The 24,127-nt window shown below is 40.6% G+C and overlaps 1 protein-coding gene across 2 annotated transcripts in view; it reads left to right on the top strand.

Annotated features, from left to right (window-relative positions):
• The window catches only part of ATXN7 (ataxin 7), a 132,544-nt gene that overhangs the window by 10,460 nt on the left and 97,957 nt on the right, over positions 1 to 24,127 (top strand). For both annotated transcript variants that reach the window (XM_043885953.1, XM_043885952.1), the window contains exon 2: positions 18,101 to 18,199. The gene's annotated coding sequence lies outside the window, so the exon portion shown is untranslated. The remainder of the gene's footprint in view (positions 1 to 18,100; positions 18,200 to 24,127) is intronic.

Here is a 24,127-nt window from a genome sequence, read left to right as displayed (position 1 = left end):
ATGGGCCATGAGAACTATCTTGCTCTTTGGCCAGCCTGTCTTGAGGGGTAACAGAGCATCTTTTCCACAGTCTATAGTGTATCTGCCTGTCTTTATCTTAGTAATTCTTGCCACCAGCTCTGAATGCCTGCTGGTTGCAGAGGGAGACGTTTGCAGTCTGTTGGAGTGTCTTGTTGACATAAGCCACATGAGTTCTTATCAACCTCTTAGAAAGATTCTTTAAATCAACTCTTGATTGATCGAAAGACTGCCCCAATGTTTAGAAATACAGTAACCTCCAGGGTACTCACGCCAAGTGAAAGCAAGGTGGCGTGTTTAGAGGCTCCCAGGTGATTTCAATTAACATCTAACCTCAAATCCAGTCGCCTTGGTAAAAGAAAAACCTCAAGGAGCTCAGAGCAGATTATGGTATAAGCCTATGCCTGTCCTCTCCATTGGAAAAGAAAAGTGCTAATCTGGTCAGATCTGTTAAAGAGACAGGCGAGGCTGAGCAAAGCAGAATGTTCTCATCCTGCTCATCTTTTGCCTAGTGCAGAGGAAAGATTTATCCTGTGAAAGAAGGAAAGGTCACAGGCAGGTGGCTATTATTACAAGGTGGTTGGCTTTCTTTCCGGTGCCTTGGCTAGTGGTAAAGCAGATCTTTCGGTCTGAGAAACTAGCAAAGTGAAGTGACACACAGGTCAACTTCCCCAGGCAGTGATACAACTTCTAGGTATTTGGTGTGAAAATGCAGTGCTGACTTTGATTCCACACCCTCATTGAGAGGAAACCCAGGGAGAAATAGGAAGCAGCATCTCTTTGTAAACATTTTATTTTTGACATGCAGCACAGTCCTACCTAGAGAATGGTCAAGTGTCACCCCTCCATTCTGCCAGCTGTTTTCCAAGAGCACCCTCCCGTGTTCTCCTGCACTGACCAGTTTAAAAGGTGTCGTTTCTGCCTGAGGAACATAAGAGCTTACAGGTAGTGCCTGGTGTGAAGGAATTGCTCTGGAAAATGAATAACCCTTGTGATAACTGCTCACATGCAGAGGAGGGGGATTGCTGGTTTTACAGTTCTGTGGTTTGAATTCTTAGTTCTGGCAGGAAGTGGTCCAACTCTAATGGTTCAGGACTTGAATGAAGGGGTTATTTTCCGAGAGTGGAAAGAGTTAAGGGTGACAAGAGGTTCCCATCACCCAGAAATGGTAACAGCAATGGGAAGCCGTTATCACTGCTAGGTCCAGAGGAGCAAAAAGAAGACATAGCATTCATTCCTGGAGTCCAGTGAGGGAGCAGGAGCCAGAGAGGAGGGCTGTCTGACAGGGGCTGTAGTCCGGAGGGATTTAGTCACTGCCAGAAAATGCGTCCCAGACTAGGGAGGGAAGAGAGAAGCAGTACTCCCCTCCCCCACATTCTTTCCTCCTCCTTTGATCTCCTTCCAGTGCCTTCTATTGGCCAAACCCACCTGGAAGCCTGCCTGCATGAACCCAGTGATGCTACCCATAGAGGTCAGCCTTTGGGGCACAGAGCAGGGTCAGAATGGTGGAAAATTTGTCTGGGGATGGAAAAAGGATCAGAGAAAATTACTAGCACACCCTAGTAGCATATTCATAATCCCGGTTTCATCATTTTATCGTATCATCCTCATCCCCCGAAATCCCAAAATAAACCCTCAAGTGTATGGACTATTGATTATGACTCAGTTCTGTCTTTTAATATAAATAGCCTAAACAGTTAACCTACCCTTACTAGAGTAATTAAATATTCAGAGAGAGAATCTGAACAATTTTCAGAAGAATTGGAAAATCACTGAAAGACCTTCTGTTGGGGCATTTTGTTCTTGGTTAAAATTAAACTAAGACTTTTTTTTTAAAAATGCATGTGAACTGTACAAGTAGTTTATCCTAAAATATAAGAATTGTACTTTTAATCATACAGTAACAAAATGGATTTTTGATATTAAAATTATGCTTCAAAAAGAAAGCAGAACTTTTTTTTTCTTTTTTTAAATCTTTGACAATTATCCTTTCAGGTCTATTTCACTAAGGTAGGAAGGAAATTTTTGGCTGTTAAAAGAGGATCTGTTTCAATCCATAACTGTTGATCATTTGGCTTTGAGAGATAGAAAAATAAATAAGATATTTACTCTGCTTTCCAGAAACTTACGGCCAGACAATGAAAAGAGATCCACACTCATTTATGATAATCAGAGATAAGAACTTTAATAGAAGCATCAGCTGTGGAATTAGAAAGAGGGAGAAATGGTTTGTCTTTACCAAAGATTCTCTCATGTGGCTCACAAATATTTAGCGGAAGTATACTTGCTGTGACCTAGAAGTACATACCATAAAAAGATACCAAATGACCCTGACATCAGGGAGCTGGGGTTAGAATAAACATTTTACTACTGTTTCATTACAGGCAGCCAATCTTTTGGTGCCTTCCCATTGCTTCAGTGATGGATGACATCCAGTATCCTTACCATGTTCTGCTGTGGTCCTCTGATCTCGCCCCGCCTACCTCGCCAACCTTTGCAGGTGCTCTGGCGTCTTAGTTCCTCGAATATGCTTCCTGAGAATCTTTTCTCTTGCCACCTCTTCATTTCAAGGAAGCTTTCTCTGACTTTCCAGACTAATTCCAGGGATCTTGTTACATGGGGTCAAACCCATTTGTTTCCAGCCCCGCTGCTGTTACTCCTTTGAGCACCTTTCCACTTGTGTAAAGGTTCGGTGGCTGTCTTCCCTACCAGGAGGTAAGCATCAGGAGAGCAGGTACCTGTCCGTCTGTTTCACAGTTATGCCCTTATTGCCAAGCATGGTGCTTCAAACTGATGCTCAGCAGAGTTGGAAGGAAAAAGGGCTGGGTTCAAGCCTGCCCCCTACCGTTCACCAGCTTTGTGACCTTTGGTGTTCCACAACTCGGAGCCTCAGTGGCTGATCTGTAGCATGGGAACTGTGGTGATGGTGGCGCTTTGTGCGAGGCGCTGCGCTCTACCACTCTCATCTCCTCCAGTAATCCTGACTTGGGAGAGGTGAACTGACTTGCTTGAGGTCACACAGTTTGTAAGTAGAAAACCGGATTTAAATCCTGGTCTGATTCCCTGATTGCTCTTCTCCACAACTGTGACTGTCCTAGGAGTAATTCCAGGAGGCAGGAGCCCTGGATACTAAGTAGCTGGGATGCTGACATCAATGAGGAAGCCAGCAGGAGTGCTTTTACACCAGTTTAGGGAATCAGTAGTGGGATTAGCTCCATTTGGATGAAGAGGTAGTGACTTCTGAACTGAGCCCCGATACAGATACAGAAGCAGGCCTGCAGTGTGAACACTCTGAGGCCATCTGTGGGGCCGAAGAGTGAATAACCTCGCAAGCTGGGCCGGGGAGCGGCTACTTTCTGTGAAATACTGTAGGGAGGCTTCACTGGGTTTTCCTAATTAACCACATTTTGGAAGCAGGAAGTCTCAGTTTGGAGTCCTTTTGAGGGCACAAGTGTCCTAAGCCCTCTCACTTTGGATCTCTGTAGCAAAGATACATTTTAGCTGATTCTTTCATTCCACTGTAGCACCCAGTGCGACAGTGTTTGAAAAGGGTAAGGGACAGATGTTCATGTTCAGTTGTTTAGTACCATACTGTTGTTTGCTACCTTTTGTTTTACATAAGAGTAGGTTGCCTAGCCCAGATGCATGGCACCCATCCACAAGTTCCTTCACCTCTCTAGCCTCAGTTTCTCATTTGGAAATTGTTCTTCTGTTGCTAAGTGGTATCTGACTTTTTGGAATTAGGGACAGTTAAAATAACTATTTCATAGGCCTGTTGTGCTACATCTACATAGTATCTGGCACAAAATAAGCTTTCAGGCAATGTTAGCTGTTATTGTTGTTAATATTTCCTGTCATTCTGGTCCATGCCTCTTGAATGAATGGGCATTGTTTATTTATCAAAGACAGGTTAACTGGGGCATAGGGAATTGACTTTTTTTTTTAAGATCACGATTTTAGGGTTTACAAAGATAGTAAAATTGGCAATGAAAAAAGGTAACGGAATGCTTCAGTTGGGCAGTCCTCCTGTGTTTCTTAGATGTGAGTATGATGAAACGTGAAGCGTGAACACGAGCCAGTTCTTACAGAATCCATTGTGTGAGCTTGGGCAGTGCTTCCCATGCATTCTCCTTGAGAAGTAGGTTTGATTATATCTGTTTTACAGACGGGAAGCTACGATCTTTTCTAAGATATCAGACAACTGCAGAAGGAGATGCTAAGCCATGCGCTCTCCAGACCATTTTGCACCGTTTCAGTATTGTCAAGGCCTGACTTATTTTTCAACAGCTTCAGCAGCTCAGCTGAAAGGGAATAGTGGGAACAGAGCTCTTAATTTTTTTTTAATCCATTGGATTAATTGGAAGCACTAGGCATAGTGTGCTGTGTAGTGCACAGAAGAGGCTCAAGAAATGTTTACTGAATATAAATCTTAATCAGATAGAGTGGGAAAACAATGACAGAGAAAAATCAGTATTAGGTCCTGGTACCAATCTATTTTCTGTTTAAAAAAAAAAAGAGGAGGAGGGGGAGTGAGGTCACCAAAGATTTTATTCACATAGTCTGTTTACACAGACTGATGGTTGGAGTCAGAGGTGAAGAATTTTTCTGTGTGTGTTGCATGGGATTAACTCCAGTTTGTGTGGCTCACTTTTCAATGGAAATCTGTTTGATTCCCACTAGGCACCCCCACTATAGAGTTCCTGGCTCTGTCCTTGTGTTCCACTGATGAGTCTCAACAAAGATAAACTAAGTGTAATATTAAAGTATTCAGACCATAAATAGGAAGGTGTAGCTGCTGTCATAGGTCTTCATCGATGTATTTCAAAGCTAGATCAGATATTTATGTTTTCCTTTAACTCAGGTAATTAAGAGCTCACATAAAGGAAGTAGCATTTAATGGTAATAAGGGCGAAAAGGAGGAGACCTTGCACAGAACAGCAAGCATGCCACATTTAATTCTAGATTTTTGTTCCCTGCCCCCAACCATGGAAAACAACTCTATACCTTTCTTTCTCCACTTCTCCCACCCCCCAGAAACTTCATTATAATAAGTCATTTATTGTCATACCAAACCTGAAAGTTTGGCCCATCAGATGGCAGTTTGATTACTAAGCATCCTCTTCATGATTTAGCATGTTATGCTACAAAATGAAGGTATTAATATTTAATGAGATAATTGTGTTGATTTACTGTACCAGTAGTTCATGTAGAAGTTTTAAAACTTGAACAGACTTTGATAAGCCCCAATTCCCAGGTCTTGATTTCTAATACTGTTTTCCAATAAAAGGAACCAGACATAACTTAATTCTACAGCTGGGGAAGGTAATAAGCAAGATGAGCCTGGAGCATATTTTAATACCAGAAAGCAAGGAGTAACAAACAAAAAACCCACACTGATGCATAACACACATTGATGGTGTATGTCAAAGGGACACAGGAGCCTAAAAGGGCTCCCGGTGGTCACAGCTGGGATGATTGAACTAAATAGTTTTAAATTTTAACTCAAGATATAAAATAAATATAAATAAGATATACAGTATACATATAATACATTATAGTAAAATATATAAATAATAAGTAACATAGCAAAATAATAATATAATTGTATAGCAAAATAATAATATAAAACACATACCCCTAAGTCCATACTGATACAAATAAGTGACGGAATAATAAGCAAATGAGAGAGACTAAATTTTCGATGTGGAAGAGTTCCAAACAATTTTTGTCAATAATCTCCAGAAAGGAAGTGAAGCAGAACTGCCTATCCCTTAAATGTGGGCTTTGCACAGTGACTTCCATCCCCAGAATACAGTATGGAAAAGGGGGAGAGAACCTTTACAGTAGAGAAACCTGACAGGTATTACGTCTGCCAGTTGATCAAGTTAACACAACCACTGACAAATGAGCACTTGATGTGAAGTAATGAGGGTTGCACTTTAGCTCTGTGGTCTGCCTCCCCCAGTTCAATAATCTCATTATAATCATGAGAAAAACGTTGGACAAGCAATTCAACTCTTTTTCCAAAATACTTCACCGATACTCTCAAAACTTTTGTCGAGTTTATCAGAAAAGGAAAGTCTGAGAAACTGTCACAGTCTAGAGGAGTACAGGAAACCGGACAACTAAATGTAATGTGAGATGGATGGGATCCTGGAGCAGGTAAAGGGCATTAGGCAAGAACTAAGGAAATCTGAATGAAATATGGACTTCAGTTAATTATAATGTGCCAATATTGTTTCATTTGTTCTGGCAAATGTGACAGTGAGAGATGAAGGATGGGGAAACGGGCTGTGGGGATATATGGGGATCCTCTGTTTAGTCTTTACAACTTCTCTGTAAAGTTAAAATCGCTCCAAAATTAATAGTTTCTTTTGCAAAAAAAGATTGTTGCAAAGATGAATATATGGTTCAAGTTTAATTTTCATCATGCTGGGACCCTGAAGTAAATGAAATAGCCTGTAGTGTCCTCTGCTGACTAGAGTGGAAAGTGGAGCAACTTCCTTGCTGTTGTCTTGTGAAGCCATGACAGTTTGTTTGCAGAATCAGAGAATGAAATATTTCTAAATGTTCTCTTGTGGAATTTCCTACCGACGTGACTTTTTACCCCCTTTGCTTCTGCCCAGTAGCAGTCCCTTGAGTGGCATTTGCTGTCCTCGTTAATCAGAGGGTAGGAGAAATGAAAAACTCTCCTCTTCCCCCTCCTACGAAGTTTCAATGGGCACTGGAAATGTAGGTCAAATTGCATCACTGTAGGAAGGAGCGAACAGGAAGGTATTTATGAAGTGCTGCCAACCTCTCTTTAGATTCCGAGTCATGATGAACCAGTGTTGAGCCAGCTAGGTGTGAGATACAGGGAATCAGAGAGTCGTGTTTTTGATTGTAGTCCCAGAATGTTGCATTTTAATCAGTGATAAAAAGATCCCTGTCTAAAGCCCTAGTGAAAATAACTGACAGTGGCTTCGTTTAATTTGCATCTCCCACCTTCTGGAATTCTCTTTGTCTCTTATTTATTATTGGCATATCGGAGCAATTTATATTAATTTAGCCAGAGAGATGTTTGAATTGTAGAAATGATTGCCTTGTGTACATAAAAAATAAATCTCATATTTGGTAATCACATATGTCTAAGAATACATTTTGCAAATTACATTATAATCATACACTCAATAGGATCTTGATTAGCATACAGAAATCACAAAATAGGTTAAGTTATATTTGAACTATTCTGTTTGATGGCTCTCTATCTCTCTTTTTTTTTTCTTTGTGGCAGAATCTTTACAGATTTTAAAATGAGTCTTTAAATACATGTCCTTGTTTTTTTATATATTGTGTACTACCTGCCTTTTGTAAGATATCTGGGTGTTGGCTGTCACCGTGGTTCATGTTACTGACATTGACCTGAACAGTAAGCATCCCGACAGCAACACCAACTCTAAAACCTCTATTGTCACTCTCTCCTAGGTTTTGTCAAGATAATCGGCAGTTCATTTGTATACAGAATGGAAAATTCAATGATGAAAATATATTTGCATGGGCTTGGGCATTATTTAATCTTTTAAGATGAATAAATTGGCCTATGAAATATATTTAAGTCCAACATTTAACTTTTTTTTTAAAACAAATTTTATTTTTTCACTGTGCTGGGTCTTCATTGCTGTGAGGACTTTTCTTTAGTTGGGATGAGCGGGGGCCACCCTTTGCTGCAGTGCGCGGACTTCTCATTGGGGTGGCTTCTCTTGTTGCGGCTCATGGTCTCTTGGGCTTTGGGGCTTCAGTAGTTGCAGCTCCCGGCTGTAGAGCACCTACTTGATAGTTGTGGCTCATGGGCTTAGCAGTATGGGGGACGTTCCTGGATCAGGGATCAAACCCACGTCCCCTGCATTGGCAGGCGGATTCTTTATTGCTGAACCACCGAGGAAGCTCTAGCTATTTTTCTTGTTTGTTTTACCTTGTAATTTTGAGATAATTCAAGATTCACAGGAGACTGTGAAGATGGTACAGAGGGGCCCTGGTTGCGCTCCACCCAGCCTCTCCCACTGACTACATCTTGTCTAACTGTAGTACGGCAGCAGCGCCAGGGGATTGACATGGGCATGTTCTGTGCTGGTTTATCACATGCTGTAGTAACCACTGTAGTAATCAAGGTGTACAACTATCCCATCACTGCAGAAATCTCCCCTGTTCCCTTCTTTACAGTCACAGTCATTCCTGTTATCCTCACAATCACTAACTCCTAGCAACCACTAATCTGTTCTTCAACTCTATAATTTTGTCATCTGGGGAATGTTGCATATATATGATCTTTTGAGACTGTTGTGTTTTTTTTTGGTCAGTTTTTTTTTTTTTAATGCTTATAACTTTTATGGTTTCCTTTTATTTTTTTTTAGTTTATTTATTTTAATTGGAGGCTAATTACTTTACAGTATTGTGGTGGTTTTGCCATACATTGACATGCATCAGCCACGGGTGTACACATGTCCCCCGTCCTGAAACCCCTCCCACCTCCCTCCCCGTCCCATCCCTCAGGGTTGTCCCAGCGCACCAGCTTTGAGTGTCCTGTTTCATACAATGAGCTTGGACTGGTCATCTATTTCACATATGGTAATATACATGTTTCAGTGCTATTCTCTCAAATCATCCCACCCTTGCCTTCTCCCACAGAGTCCTAAAGTCTGTTCTTTATATCTGTGTCTCTTTTGCTGTCTCGCAAATAGGGTCATTGTTACCATCTTTCTAAATTCCATGTATATGCATTAATATACTGTGTTGGTGTTTTTCTTTCTGTCGGTCAGTATTTTAAAAAGAATTTTATTTTAAAAAGAATATATATGAAAAAAAAAAGAATATATATGTTAAACGTCTTAAAGAAATATTTATTTTTAAAACAACTTGTGAGCTTCCCTGTGGCTCAGCTGGTAAAGAATCTGCCTGCAATGTGAGAGACCTGGGTTCGATCCCTGGGTTGGGAAGATACCCTGGAGAAGGGAAAGGCTACCCACTCCAGTATTCTGGCCTGGAGAATTCCATAAACTGTATAGTTCATGGGATCAGAAAGAGTCAGACAAAAAAAATTGAAAAAAATAAAACAACTTGTTATCCAGAGTTTGATTCACTAATTTTCAAACCTGTGTTTTTCTAGCTTGGATGTTCTATACTCTGTGTTGCTATATTTGAACAGCGGCTAAAGTCGCATGTGCCAACCTAATAGCTGATTATAGCATTAACCTTATTGCCTACTGTTAAGGACGATACTGTGAAGTTAAAGGGAAAATTACCCTGGGAAAAGCCAATTCCATTGACAAAGTAAATATTACAGTTGATTACTGAGCGAGAGAAAGAAGCCCAAATATATACTTTAATTGTACCAAATAAAGTAAGTGACCCACATCTGTATTCCATTTGATCCTGAAAGAACTCTTTAAAGCAGAGAGACTCTTTGGAACAGGATATTTAAATGAACAACAGTTGAACTCTTCACATTAATTGCCTGATGTAAAGATTGTGGTACAGAATTTTACTGTATGTGGTTAATGTGAGATGTCACCATAAGAAAGTCAGTGTCTGTGTGATGTTAATGAGATTTTTTGGAAATGGACTCCTATGGGTGAATGAAGGTGGGAACAAACAGCCTCAGACGGAAGAAATCTTCCTCAGATGCCAGTGTGTTGTTTTCTAACAAAATGTTAAAAAAAAAAAAAACTCTGGGAGCTGTAGGAGGACAGCTTAGTGTTTGTTTACAGCTAACCATACCATGGCTTTAGGGAGCCCGACATGGGGACTTATAGAACTGTAATTGAGCAAGTAGAAGGTGGGTCACAGGGCACCATTCTGAGCTCACCCTTGGTGAAGGAGTGAGCCTTGCTGCTCAGCTTGCATAGAGGTCCTGCTCCTGCACAGATGTTTACAAATGGGATACTCATGTAACTGGCATTTGGCCTCCATTTGACTGTAGCTCCTGGCATTTTAGACAGTCTTCCTCCCAGATAGGAAAATATCCTTTGTAATTAAAATCAGCCTCTATTTACTGACATTTTTCTTTTTTTCTTTTTTCCTTCAAGCAACATATGACTCTACTTATAGTAGCTGTTGGGATAGAAGAGAAGGGACCAATCATTTCTTGACCATTGAATATATGCCAGCCACTGTGCTATGTCACATGTGGAGAACAGTCACATGTGGAATTACAGTATGGAAAAACTGCATTCATGATACTCATTAAGTGATGGGTCTAAAATAAGCAACATACTAGGTAACTCTTGAGAGCATATAAGCCTGTTTTCTTGGTCAGGCACATTTAAGAGGCAGTGGCCCATAATACTATATATAAAACTTCATATATATATATATAACTTCATATATATATATAAAATATATATCCACTCCATTATTCTTGCCTGGAGCATGGATAGAGGAGTCCCGCAAGCTACAGTCCATGGGTCACAAAGGATCAGACACAACTAACACTTTCACTTTTTCACTTTCACACACATTATATAGAGAGATAATTTAAAGAATATATATCTATTAATTAACTTAAATATTTATACAAAGTATGAAGTGATACAGAATTTAGAGATGCAAGATATAACCTTCCTGTTAGCAGTTTTCTATCCAGATGAGGAAAATAAGTTATAAGTACAAGAAAAACCAACTAAGTACGGGAGTGAAAATTACTTAACCTATCAATACAATGTGTATAATAAGGCAATCTATAATTAATTACGTAATCTTTCAGATTGTAAATGCTGTAATTGTTCAGAGGAAATGATTATTGATCTCTGACCCTTGATTTTGTTACCTGTAACATGCATATGATACCTATGTCATAGTGAGAAATGAATGAAATAGGCATGTATTGCCCATTACGTAATGTGTGAAAGTGGTCATTGCTCAGTTGTATCTGACTCTTTGCGATCCTGTGAACTGTAGTCTGCCAGGCTCCTCTGTCCATGGAATTCTCCAGGCCAGAGTACTAAAGTGCATAGCCATTCCCTTCTCCAGGGGATCTTCCCCACCTGGGAATCAAACCTGGGTCTCCTGCATTGCAGGCATATTCTTTACCGTCTGAGCCACCAAGAAAGCCCATTACTTAGTGTACTTTAAATAAATTATAGCTGTGCCATTGGCAAGGAAAATGCTGATGATGTAGTGACAACAATAATACTGTATTAGTGTAGGTTGACTGCTGTCACTACCCAAAACCTCGGTATTTTAACACAATCCATGTTTATTTCTCACTCAAGTCACAGCTCTGTGTGTGTTGGCAAGGACGCTCTCACTTTTCCCAGTCACTCAGGAGTGAGATTTTGTGGCTTCGCTCACTTCTTGTTGCTTGGAACCCTCTCCATTTGACCAGCAGAGGGTATGAGAGATTGAGGATTAAGAAAAGGAGGTTTCTATGGGCCAAGCCTAGAAGTGGCATCCAACATTTCTGTTCACGTTTTAGGACTCAGTCATATGGTTATACCTTACTACAATGCGTATTGGGAAATTTAGTCTAACTGTGTGCTCAGAAGGAGGAGAATGTGAGTATAGGTGAGCATTGGCAATCTATCATAGATAATAATTAGAGGGGCTTAATAGAAGAGGGCTTCCCTTGTAGCACAGCCGGTAAAGAATCTGCCTGCAGTGCAGGAGACCCGGGTTTGATCCCTGGGTTGGAAAGATCCCCTGGAGAAGGAAATGGCAACCCACTCCAGTATCCTTGCCTGGAAAATCTCATGGACAGAGGAGCTTGGTGGGCTGCAGTCCACGGGGCCGCAAAGAGTCGGGCACGACTGCGCGACAAGAGAGAGAACAGAAGAGGAGGGATTTTTTTTCTGGATCTTTTATTTATTTATATATTTATTTCTGGATCTTTTAGAGGGAGATACGTAATAGACTGTTCCGCCCGCCCTTAGATAGCATTATTTCAAGAGGAAGGATAGAACTTAAAAAGCCTGCAGGCATTGTTCATAAAAATTACACTTTTGTCCCATTAGCCACTGCCTTTACTGTAAGCCATTTTGTAGTGACCTTGGACAAGCCATCTATTTTAGACCCCTATTTCCTTCCTTATTAATGTTGTTCATAGGACTGCAGTGAAAATCAAGACTGGGCCTGTCAGATACTTAGCACTGGGTCTAGCCCAGAGGAAACACTCAATGAAAGTTATTATTATTGATAATGTTAATATGTATGACCCCAGAACTAAATAGTTGCTAGCTGTTCATTTATCTTTCCTGAAGGACCACCTCGAGTAGCGAAGAATGACTTGACTGAGTTTATTTATGTGAAGTTTAGAATTCTGGAACCCCAGTTTGGTAATAGGAGATTAATGTTCCCCTGGCAAAATATTAGAGGAGAAACCCTCTCTGTCCCCCAGGCTTGCATCCTTCCATTCGACTTCACAGACTTTTTGTTCCTCTCGGAAGAGGATAACAGGAGTATTGGGCTATAATTTACCCCTCCTCCTTCCTTCCTGGAACTTCTCAGCTCTATCGTGAATTTGTCTGGGAAGAGTGAGGTTAACGTCAGAAGAGCTACTTTTTGCTCAGGTCTGATGGCAAGTTCTTAGCAAGGGAAGAACACCCCTCCCAGGTCCGTGTTACTTTGAGTGGAGGGGTAATTGTCAGAGCCTGTGGTTCCATTTAACCCAGTTCTATTCAGCAGGCATTTATTAACAGCCCTGGGGAAACAAGATTGAAATGTTGCAGACCTTGCCTCCAAGAAACCCCCTTAGGGAGGTGAGTTTCTTGAAAGGTAGGAAGAGAGGAATTCACGGTGGCAGAAAGAGCAGCTGTGAAAGAATATAGGTGGGAAGGAATGATAGAAGCTCACCTCATGGATGCATCTGCCTCAGGTCTGCCCCTTATTGGCCTCTCCTCACAAGCCTCAGTTTTCTCTCTGTTAAAGGAGTAGAGTAAAAAGTTCCAACATCACAGACCTGGGAGGATCGAGTTAATGACACACATAAGGGGTTAGTGTGAAAGTGTGACTCGCTCAGTCATGTCCGATTCTTTGCCTGCCAGGCTCCTCTGTCCGTGAAATTCTCCAGGCAAGAATACTGGAGTGGGCAGCCATTTCCTTCCGCAGAGGAATCTTCCCAACCCAGGGATTGAACCCAGGTCCTCCCGCATTCCAGGCAGATTCGTTACCATCTGAGCCACCAGGGAAGTTAACGGCGGGTTAATAGCACTGGGCACATAGTAAGTGCTTAGTACATGAAGGCTGCTCCTGCTGTTACTGTTTGCATGTGCGTCTGTAAGTCAACCTGTAAACCCACTGACTTGACCAAGGGTTTTTCACAGACAAATTAGGGCTCTGGGAATTCTGTTACACTTCTGGTTCTCTCTTAGGGTTCTGGTAAAATAGTGTACTATAGTCACAACTGATGGAAAAATGGCCTGCTGACCCCTGAGCTAAAAGGATAGAGAATCCAGTATATCTCAGAGAAGTCTGGGAGAGTTGGGACTTGAGATGAAAGAGCCATGAGACCTGAGAGGGCAAAGGAATGACTATGTTGAACCCTTTGGGGAAGAGAGGAGCTGAATGTGGGTGTATACACAGAAGCTGTCAGAAAACAGAGGCTCCTTTAAAAATGTTAAGACTCCACGTAAGGAGTTTCATGGAGGGTCAGGAAAGCCCATGACTGACTGCAGGGCACTAAGATGTATCCTTGAAACCTAGGCAGAGGTGCTGCTGTCCTTCCTAGCAGGTGGCTTCAGCTCCTTTACCAGTTCTCTTTTCAGGCTGGTTTGGTGTTGACTGGAGTGACCCTCAGAGCAGTCCCTGTGGCTCAGGAGTTCCAGAAACCTAACAGTGCCCACGGGGGATTGGGTCCAGGACTGCACCGTGCACATCCAGTCCCATGGTATCCACTGGTTGTGTGTCCACAGTTTCAACTGCAGATTGTAAACATAGTGTCCGATCAGATCAGTGATGGTTGAATCCATGGATGAGGAACCTGCGGATGAGATGGTCAACTGTGTAGAGTTTCGTTCTTAAATTTGTTTTGCCAGGGAGAAAACTGGTCAGGGTGAAAGCAAGGTGGAGCTTGGGTAGGAGGACACTGAGTAAGCTAAGGACCCCATTTAAATCATGTTTTTGGAGAATATGCCCACAGTTGACAACCAGCTTAAAAAAATTTTTTTTAATGGTTTTTCAATTGGGAGACAGGAAAGCAACAAAGGCTCAGAGTCACAAGCTTGGCTTCTGATAGGAGACAAGCCTGGAAGGAAAATTAGTGATGTGGCCAAGCTGCATACTTTGGGAGGTACATGCTCAGTGACGAGAGGCATCCCACGACATAGCATCAGCCCCATGTAGGAGAGCTAGCCTTAGTAGCCACATTTTTGGAAGAGAAAGTAGAAATATGGAATTTTAAGTGGATTTCCCCACTTTTTAAATATTACCAACAAATCCCTCCCCACCCTTTTCCTGTAAGATCACTAAACAAACAGACAAAACAGTAAACTCTTTTAGGCCCATGGTCTTTGCAGTGAGAGTTGAATGGAGAGAAAAACGTGTAACCTAGGAGGTGGCTCAGATTCATACACTCCTGGATCCTGTGCTTTCGGGGCACATCACTGGGCACAGGGCACACACTCCATACATTTTCACTGAATAAATAAACCTGCTGGGGTAGCCCTCTTCTGAGATACGGAGAGAGAGGAGTCAGCCTTCCCTCACCTCCAGCTTAGGAGATAGAATCAAGTCAGAACCTTTGTGGTCCTCGTTGTTGGGCCTGCCTCTGCAGCCCTTTCTCTTCTCTTTCACAGCCTCTCTGCAAGCACCTGGGGGTACATTCTTACACTAAAGTTCCAGAGTTTGCCTGGAAGTGAAGGAAATTTAAGAAATAAAAAGAAAGTGTGTACTGTCATGCTTAAAAACAGGACCAACTCAGTGTAGCCTGTACTTCCTTTTCTCTATCAAGGTTAGTGCAGTTTTGCTTAATTTTGATAGACTCAATTATATAACAAGAAGTGATCCAGATTACGCCTTAAATTGCAACAAGGCTCTCAGAGTCTTAAAAGGACATAGAAATGTAACTCCTAGAAAATGAGTTCTTTTCTTTAAAACTCATAAGATGCTGCCCATGTAACAGTGTGGGCTTTTTGCTATTTAAAGTTAATGAGAAGACTTTTCTGAACCCTTGGGCATTCCACAGGACCTTCTTTTACATCAAATTCTGCTGGTATCTGCCCATTTATTTATTTAGTAGTACAAAAATATTGCTGTCTTTTCTGCAAGATTATTTTTGTTGTGGTTATCAGAAATCAGTTTCAAAAATTTAAGCTCAGGTTAGGGGGCCATTTACCCTGCAGGTCCAGGGGATTCTTAAAACCCTACAGAGGATGTGCTTGAATCCAGTTGGAGACTATACGTGGGACAAGAAAGCCCTGGAACCCCTCAGGCAGAAGCCAGTTCCTTTTCTGTCCTCTGGGGTTCCTGGGCCCCCTGGGACTGGTTTACTCTGAGCACCACCTTCACGCGTCAGTCTTTGCTCACTGGGCTTTGCCTAGACATTGAGAGCACATAGAGTAGACCCTGTTCATCCCAATTTCTGGTTCTCAGGAGAGCGAAGGCAATGTCTCAGGTTGGGTCATGTGTCCAGCTTTGGCCAGAACAAGAGTTTGGAGTCCCATAGTACAAACATGACTTGGCACTGGGAAATATGGTGCTTATAGAACCACCGTGGGCTTGGCGGCCACTCTGGACAAAAGGCATCATCTACAATCTCCACCTCCACCTCCCAACCGAAAGAAAAAGAAAGTAAATCTATGCCTCTCAGGACTTTGGAGAACATTCAAATTATGTGTCTCTTTGTTTCATCTCCTCTCCCACCTGTAATGGGCTGTCACTTTTAAAAAACCTTTAAAAATTATATTTATTGAATGCTTATTATATAGTAGGTGGTGAATGAGTAAAAGCTATCAAGTTTTATGTTTCTATTGTTTGGAAATATTCTCCAGTCTTCCTTTTAAATTATCTCTCTCTTCGCAAAAGAAAATAAAACGGCTGTTTAGACAGTTTGGTGTACTGAAAAGGGAACTAAATAACACCAAAGGCCTCCGTTCTGGTTCTAGTTTCAAACCATTTATTTGCTGGGTAATCTTGAGCAAATTATGACCTCTCAGTTTGTTTCCTCAGTAGTAAAATGGAGATCATAATAACAGCTCTTTTGAACACAGTGTTATTGTGAAGATAAAATGAAAGAACATATACAAACATGTGATAGTTTTTTTTTTTCTTTTTTCCTATTGCAGAAAGATTTCTGACCCCTATTCTGAGAAAAGTTACTATTTTTAAATGCTTATTTTTAGTAGTTGCCACTACCATTTTTCTCCAAGAATAGGGTTTCTCTTAAAGCATTTTTACAGTATTCAGGCTAGTAAATGGTGAATTCTTTTAAAAGCAAACACTATCTTGGGGGAGATTTTACAGCACTCAAGATCTGATGACTTCCTGGAATACTTGGAGATATAGCTGAAGTATCCTGATGGAAAATTGAAAACTAGCTTGACCTGGAGAAGTAAGGTCAAGCACATACGATGCCAGTGTTATTCTGTTTGCATCTCCAGCCTACCTTGAAGGAATAACCATCAGGGAGGTGGCTATCTGTAGCATAACATCTTTAGTGGCTGCTTCTATTCTGGGAATTCGTAGGTTCCCTTGGAGTGATTTGGCATAGCTGTAAAATTTGACATAGCTGTTTAGGATGCAGAGAAATGAATTTTGGCTCAGGACAGACATGTTAAACAGGATAGTGGCTTTTATTGGAAATAAGGCAGAAAAGAAACACTAAAATAGAAATCAGAGAAAAATTTTTAAAAGGTACGAGACTGGGATGCAGTTTGAAATCTGAGAAACAGCTGGTTTATAAAGATTGTAGGAATGATTACATTGCTGAATAATATTTTGTGAGTGAATAAAACAAACTGTTTAAAAAGGGAGAGGGGAGGGATATGATCCAGGAGCACCTTAAGAGCCAATAAAGGTAATTATGAATAAATGTTCAAACATGGCATAGAATTTCAGCCACTGAGTTTGGCAGAAGCTTTATTAGCACCTCAAACCTTAGAAATATTTGGCTTGCCACCTTCGAGTGTATGATAATAAATATGAGTTGAGGAAAGCAGTATTCCTGCCTCCCGACCTTGATGAATAGCTAGTGAGGATTATAGGAAGAGAAGTGTATTGCTAGTGAATTTTTCATATGAAAGCAGCCTGCCTTGTGCTTTATACTTGAACAGCATCTGTGCCATAGCTGTGTTGTTGCCCATATTTGCTGTTCTTTCTCTCCTGCTGCCTGTCAATGTTGAACACCAGCTTAATTTCTAACTCTGGCTTGTTTATCTCTGGTCCCTTGATTCTGTACCTCAGTGCTCCTCCCCAAATTTATTTGAATAGTGCCCACATTCTATTTTTTTTTTCATTTATTTTTATTAGTTGGAGGCTAATTACTTTACAATATTGTAGTGGTTTTTGCCATACACTGACATGAATCAGCCATGGATTTTATATGTGCATGTATGGACAAGTACAAAAATACATAAATAAGGGAGTGGGGTTTTTGTGTGTGTGTGTGTGCTTTTTAGAAAGATGGTTTAACTGAGCTTTTGTTTCCTGTCTGTACTATTATAAATTGCTTTTATAAACTGCTGAATGATAAAGGACAGAGAGAGCTCTCCAAATAATATTCTCACTCGGTGTGTTGTGTGTTTAAATCTGTGATTCTGACAGGTTTCATAGGAGCAGGCTTCCTGAATAGTCATTTTAAAAATTAAGTGAAAACTCATTAGTGGCAAATTACACAAAATGATTTTAAGCCCCAGGAGGCTGACTCTATGTACATATTGAGTAGTCATTTGTTCTTAGTTTACTGTATAAATATAGCCAATTAAATTCATTGTTAAAAAAAAAAAAAAGTTGAATTGTGTTTGGTGTAAAACTGGTACAGTGCTTCAGATTTTAACACTTTGACATTTTAAAGCACATATAATAATTTGGGGACATCTGGCAACTAATGAGACTGTAGATTTCTGATTCATTTTATCCATTATTTCATCGCTTTGCCTGTTTTCTTTTTTTTTTGTAGGTCTGAACAAAGTTAAGAAGAAAGAGCTTCTACAATCACAGCAGATGAAGATCCATTAGTAAATTGATCAAGATTTTTGGCCAGCCCTCCAAAGAAAAGGTAACTTGCTCTTTCACCATAGCAGGGCTGAATAAATGCTGCAGTGCCTCTGATTATAAGAGTTTGAGTTCTACCAAAGGATGGTAATTTTTAAAATTTAAGGTATCTGAGTAAGATCTTCAATTTTAAGCATAACCCCGAATATGATAGTATTAATGTGAAATGATGGTGAATTTTAGAGTACAGTATTTTTAGATGTTGGTCAGATTAAAATCTTCAAAATAACCCTCCCTCCCCCAAATTCAGTAGAATTTTTGGAATACTTTGGAGATAGGAAATCCCCATCTACCGTCACCTTTTCCTGCAAAGCTGTCTAAAGATGTGCTCTTGTGTTTGTCCTGTTTCACTTCGCCAAACTCCTGTTTTCTTCTCTCTACAAGCAATGTAGACGCAGCTGCCCAGGGCAGGGGAGCGCTTAAGGAAATTGTAAAACAGGCAGGAGGACTTCAGGCACACTTTCTGGGCCCGGTGCCTTTGCCCAGCCTGCCAGAAAGCTCTCTGCTCATGAGCAGTCCCAGATCTTCACAGAGATAGCAGCCACCGTTGATTGAGTTCCTCACTACATGATCACGATTTTCCGCTTACTATCTGGGGAGGGGGGTGGTAAGTTTCATATAATGTGAAAAAGGAGAAAAATTGCTGGAGGAATTTTTATTATTTAAAAAAAAAAAAGATCTATGCTCCCATCTACTCTTAAAAGAAATGAAGGGGCTTCCAAGTTAAGATGCAGTTTAAGATGAGTCATTGAAGAATAAAACTGAAAAGAATCCAAACAGGAAAGACCAAAGGAGTTTCAGCCTCTGCAACTGATCAGCTTACATATTTAGATGACAAACTGCAGTGTTTCCATCAGGTTGTAGGCATCTGTAGTAAAGACAGAACCATTTTGGACAACATGAACATGCATCTTGACCATGACGAAGCAGAAACGGGAGCTTCTAGAAGGATGTGGCAGTTCTGTTAAGGTGTTTAGAAGAACACAAGACCGGGTAGCTATGCAGTCTCAACCTTCAAAATAGGCCCTTAAAATTTTTCTGCCCATAGCTGAAATGCCAGTAGTGCAGAGGTGATCATCACAGTCATCACCGAGGACGGCATTCTCTGTGGAATGTCTGAAAAGTGCCAGAGAAGAGAGAAGCAGGACTTTCCTAGACGGTGATCAGCAGCTGGAAGGGGTGGGATATGAGGCGGTGAGAGGAGAAAGTAGAGAAAAAACATATCTGACAGAAATGCTAGAGGAGCTCATTAGTCCATAATTGTTTATTGAGCTTCTACTGTGTGCAGGATTGTCCCTGAGGAGGAAAAGAACAATAGGAGGTGATTTTCACAGACTACTATTCTGATGAAAAATAAAATACAATAGGATTGTTACTGTTCAGTTGCTAAGTCATGTCTGACTCTTTGCAACCCCGTGGACTGCAGCATGCCAGGCTCCTCTGTCCTCCACTATCTCCCAGAGTTTTCTCAAATTCATGTCAGTGAGTTGGTGTTGCCATCCAACCATCTCATTCTCTGCCGTGCTCTTCTCTTTTTGCCCTCAATCTTTCCCAGCATCAGGGTCTTTTCCAATGAATCAGCTCTTTGCATCAGGTGGCCAAAGTATTGGAGCTTCAGCTTCAGCATCAGTTCTTCCAATGGATATTCAGGGTTGATTTCCTTTAGGATTGACTGGTTTGATCTCCTTGCAGTCCAGGCGACTCTCAAGAGTCTTCTCCAGCACCACAATTGAAAAGCATTAATTCTTTGGTGCTCAGCCTTCTTTATGGTCCAACTCCAACTCTCTATACTGAACTTTGTTGGCAAGTAATATCTCTGCTTTTTAATATGGTCGAGGTTTGTCACAGTTTTTCTTCCAAGGAGCAAGCGTCTTTTAGTTTTATGGCCGCAGTCACTGTCTGCAGTGGTTTTGGAGCCCAAGAAAATAAAATCTGTCACTGCTTCCACATTTTCCTCTTCTGTTTGCCATGAGGTGATGGGATGAGATGCCATGATCTTATTTTTAATGTTGAGTTTCAAGCTTTTTCACTCTCCTCCTTGACCCTTATTAAAAGGCTCTTTAGTTCCTTCTCACTTTCTGCCATTGGAGTGGTACATACAATAGGATGCCAGGAAGCCAATGACAAGGGGTTACAGAAGTACCGCAGACTCAAGTCTGCAGGGATCAGATGTGTGGAGGAATGAAATGCACCAGGTGAAACTGTGAGAAACTATTAGATTCATGACCAATCTCAAAGGGCTTACCTTTTCAGTACCGGCTGACTGTAGGCCCCAAAATCCATTCAGCAAGTATTAAGGGAGTGCCTGCTTACATGCTGTGTTCTTCTGGGCACTGAGCTTTAATCAGTAAGTGAAAGGAACACAAGCCATTGTGCCACTTACCTTCTAATGAAAAGGAACAGATAACAGATAGCAAATATAATAAGTAAATACAGTGATCTGCCCTCTGTTTTAATAAAACCACTCTGGTCACTCTGTGTATCCAGTTAGGCTATAGGGAGCAAGTGAGAGCAGTTAAAACTGTGGTTACTGAAATAACCCAGACCCATCAAAATGTTAAGAAAATGGAAATTTCACCTTAATGAATTTTCTTGATTGTTTTCAAAGTTAGCGATGTAAGAAAAGAATTTGAGTCAACCTAAATAAGTCTGTGGGATTCTGCCATGTGGTGACACTTTGCTACTATGGGTATAGAAGTGATAAAGGAAGTAAGAGAAAGGTGAGGGCTTTGGGACAAGGCTAGCTTGGGAAAGGTCAGAGTGGATTTGAACCTCACATCAAAGCTTGATTTTGATTAGCGCATGAAGCTGAACAAAGGGAAAAAATAAGGCGTGCAACTAGTCACAGAAGTAAAAAGGTAGAACCCGAACGTCCGTCAACTGATGAATGGATCCGTAAACGATGATATATCCACACAGTGGATTTTATAACAGTGGAATTTTATTCAGCCATAAAGTAGAAAAAGTTACAGATATGTGCTCCAACCTGGGTGAAGCTTGAACCGTATGCTAACTGAAAGAAGTCAGACACAAGAGGTCACATACTGTATTGTTTCAACATTGTGAAATACCCAAAATAGCCAGATCTATTGAGAAAGAAAACATGTGGTTTCTAGGGGCTGGGGGAGGGATGGGAGATGGGGAGTGACTGCTTAATGGGTACAGGGTTTCCTTTCAGGGTGATGACATGTTCTAGACAAAGCTGTGAATATGATTGCATCACACTGTGAGTGTACTCAGTGTCACTAAGTTGTGCATTCAAAATGGTTAAAATGGTGAATTTTATGTTGTGTGAATATTAAATCATTTTTTTAAAAAAAGGATGGCATGTGGAAAAGTATTTGAAGGATATGTGTTTTACATCTTGTCTAGCTAGAGTGGAGTCTTTGTAAGGGGGTGTGACAGATGATAAAGCTAGAAGGAAAAAAAAAAAAGGATGTTGAGTCAGATAGTGAAAGTTGTTGACTGCCAGGCAAGCAGTTTAGATTCTCTTCTGTTGGCACCTGTAAAACCCAGCAGTGTCCGCTCCACAAGTTCCTAAGAAGGAAACTGAAGCAAGGTTGGTACTTTGGGAACTGCAGCCTCTGGGTTGCAAAGCAAAGCAAGCAGTCCCTGGCTTTATCAGTCTAGGATATTTCTGCTCACCTCATGGAATGTTATGATACTCTCATGGAAGTCTCAAACAAAATTAATTTATAATTTCCTGTTTTTTTAAAAAAAACATGCTTATTATAGTTGCTGATTATGAATGTTTGCTATTAAAAAATATTAGGTAACTATGTGAGGTGACTGGTACGTCAGCTCGCCTTGATTGTGGTAGTTGTTTGGAGGTGTATGTGTGCATGCCTGGTCACTCAGTTGTGTCCCACTCTTTGTGACCCCCTGGACTGTAGCCCACCAGGCTCCTCTGCCCATGGCATTTCCCAGGCGAGGACACTGGAGTGGGGGGCCACTTCCTACTCCAAGGGATCTTCCTGACCCAGGGATAGAACCTGCGTGTCTGCGTCTCCTACTTTGGCAGACAGGTGAATTCTTTACCGCTGGCACCACCTGTGAAGCTCTATGTATCCACATCTGTGGATCTTTCTCAAGTATCTCAAATCATCACACTGTACACCTTAAACATACACAGTCCTTTGTGTCAATTATATTTCAGTAAAGCTGGGAAAAATGTAAACATTATATAATCCCTAATAAAAAGCCCCTTTAATTACATTCCTTCCCTCTCTACTACCCGTAAGTCTAGAGTTATCTACTGTTTTCTATACATAGATTTATTGTTATTATATTTATTTTCACAAAAGTGGCACATATTATGCATGGTATTTTGTTATGTCCGTTAAAAATATTTATATCTTGGCTGCCTTCCTACTTCTTTCTTTTGGATTGCTATATTACATGCTAGACCTCCATTTGTAAAGACTACAACAAAAAAAATTGAAAAGCAAATGCCATTTACCTCTTATTACAAAGAAAATACAGTATCATAAAGTGTAAAAGTAACTAACACTTGATGAGCACTTACTATTTGCCAGGCATTCTTCTAACCATATTAATTTGCTAACTCCTTGTAACAACCTGATGAGGTAGATATGGTTTGACCCTCCTTTTGCAGAGAAGTTAACAGAGGCACAGACAAAATGTGTCCTGTTACAGTTTGGTAACAGGTCGATGGATTGTTAGTGGCAGAAATGGGCTCCAAGACCAGCCTCAGCTCCAACTTGTTCCACTCCATCTTGTTATGAGGACCTTGTGATCAGTGGTATGAGAGCATAGAGATTTTTCAAGAGAAGTCAATCTGAAATTTTGTGTGAAATTTTCCAAATTTTAATGTTGGCTTTAAGAAATAGCTTTATTGAGATATAATTTAAATGCCACACAGTTACCATTTGAATCATTTTTAATACATTGACAATGTTGCACAGACAGCACCTCTATATAGGTCTAAAATTATTTCACCAGTCCCAAAGGAGACATTGTTTCCATAAAGCAGTCACTTTCCATCCTTGCCTCTAACCAGATCCTGGAAGCGGCTCATCTGCTTTGTTTCTATGGATTTACCTGTTTTGGATATTTGCATAAATGAAATCATGCAATATGTGACTTTTTGTGTCTGGCTTCTTTTACTTTGCTTGTTTTTGAGGCTTATCTGTATTGTAGCATGTATCAGTATTTCATTCCTTTTAATGGTTGAATAATACTCTATTGAGTGGCTCTACCTCATTTTATTTAGGCATCCTTCAGTTGGTGGACACCTGGGTTGCTTCCACCTTTTGGCTTTGTGAAAAATGCCCTTATGAACGTTGGTGTACAGGTATCTCTTTGAGTCTCTGCTTTCAGTTCTTTGAGTGAACGTCTAGAAGTGGAATTGCTGGATCATGTTGTAGTTCTTTGCTTAACCTTTTAAAGGACTGTCAAACTGTTTTCCACAGTTTGACACAGAGGCTGTTTTCCACAGGGGCTGCACCATTTTACTTTCCCATCAACAATACTCATTGATGCCTCCACATCCTCACCAACACTTGTCATTTTCTGGTTTTTGTTTGTTTTTATTTCCTTACTGGCCATCCTAGAGGGCATGGTGTGATACCTCATTATAACTCTGGTTTGTATTTATCTTACGACAAAAGATGTTGAGCATCTTTTCATGTGCTTGTTGGTCATTTGTATTATCTTGTTTGGAGAAATGTCTATTGAGAACTTTTCATATTGTGAAAATTGGATTATTGTGTCCTTTTTAGTTTTAGATGTAAGAGTTCTTAATACATTCTACATACAAGTCCCTTATCAGATAAAGGATTTGCAAAAATTTTCTGTATTCTCTGGGTTCTTTTCACTACCTTCAAGGTGTCCTTTGAAGCACAAAAGTTTCATAATTTCAGTGAAGTCCAGTTTATCTATTTGGCCTTGTTTTGTAAGAAATACTTAGTAA

The sequence above is a fragment of the Cervus elaphus genome, chromosome 24, assembly GCF_910594005.1.
Source record: "Cervus elaphus chromosome 24, mCerEla1.1, whole genome shotgun sequence".
NCBI lineage: Eukaryota > Metazoa > Chordata > Mammalia > Artiodactyla > Cervidae > Cervus > Cervus elaphus.
Note: the sequence above shows the minus strand (reverse complement) of the source record. Positions and strands in the feature narration are given on the sequence as shown.